Source organism: Mus pahari, chromosome 2 (assembly GCF_900095145.1).
Source record: "Mus pahari chromosome 2, PAHARI_EIJ_v1.1, whole genome shotgun sequence".
Taxonomy (NCBI): domain Eukaryota; kingdom Metazoa; phylum Chordata; class Mammalia; order Rodentia; family Muridae; genus Mus; species Mus pahari.
In genome coordinates, this window is record NC_034591.1 from 92,914,320 (window position 1) to 92,915,800 (window position 1,481).

The following is a 1,481-nucleotide window of genomic DNA, read 5'->3' on the forward strand; positions in this document are numbered from 1 at the left end:
TCTCCACAACCTCGCCAGCATCTGCTGTCACCTGAATTTTTAATCTTAGCCATTCTGACTGGAGTGAGATGGAATCTCAGGGTTGTTTTGATTTGCATGTCCATGCCGACTAAGGATATTGAACATTTTTGCAGGTGTTTCTCAGCCATTTGGTATTCCTCAGTTGAGAATTCTTTGTTTAGCTCTGTACCCCATTTTTTAATGGGGTTATTTGAATTTTTGGAGTACAGCTTCTTGAGCTCTTTGTATATATTGGATATTAATCCTCTATCAGATTTAGGATTGGTGAAAATTCTTTCCCAATCTGTTGGTGGCCTTTTTGTCTTGTTGACAGTGTCTTTTGCCTTTCAGAAGCTTTGCAATTTTATGAGGTCCCATTTTTCAATTCTTGATTTTACAGCACAAGGCATTGCCAATCCATGAGCATGGGAGATCTTTCCATCTTCTGAGATCTTCTTCAATTTCTTTCTTTAGGGATGTGAAGTTCTTATCATACAGAACTTTCACTTCCTTAGTTAGAGTCACACCAAGGTATTTTATATTATTTGTGACTATTGTGAAGGGTGTTGCTTCCCTAATTTCTTTCTTGTCCCGTCTGTCCTTCATGTAGAGAAAGGCCACTGATTTGTTTGAGTTAATTTTATATCCAGCTACTGCACTGAAGCTGTTTATCAGGTTTAGGAGTTCTCTGGTGGACTTTTTAGGGCCACTTATGAATACCATCATATCATCTGCAAATAATGATATTTTGACTTCTTCCTTACCAATTTGTATCCCCTTGATCTCCTTTTGTTGTCGTATTGCTCTGGCTAGGACTTCAAGTACTATANTGAATAGGTAGGGAGAAAGTGGGCAGCCTTGACTAGTCCCAGATTTTAGTGGGTTGTAGCAGAAGATGGCCTAATTGGCTATCATTGGGAAGAGAGGCCGCTTGGTCTTATAAACTTTATATGACCCAGCACAGGGGAAGGCCATGGCCAAGTATTGTGGGTGAGTAGGTAGGGGAGCAGGGGCAGGGGGTATAGGGAACTTTCGGGATAGCATTTGAAATGTAAATAAAGAAAATAATAGTAAATAAATAAATAAAAGAAAATTTAAGAAATAGAATTATATCTGTTATGTTGACTGCCTTATATTCCATTTCTGCTTCTTGTGAACTTCATTATAACAAAGCTTTGATTTATTCATGATTAAATATTTTTCAATCAGAAAAGCATGCAGTAGAAAAATGCACTGAGATCAAAAATTAATAAATTGGACCCCATGAAACTGAAATTCTATTATAAGGGAAAGGACACCATCACACAGGAAAAAAAAAAAAAAAAACAGTCTACAGAATGGAAGATTTTCACCAACACTCCATCCAACACAAGGGAGGAAAGGGAATAAGCACAAAACTCCTCCATAGCTGTTAGGAGTACAATGTTGTATAGATAGCAATCAACATGATGTAAAGAAATCAATATGATGACACCTTAGAA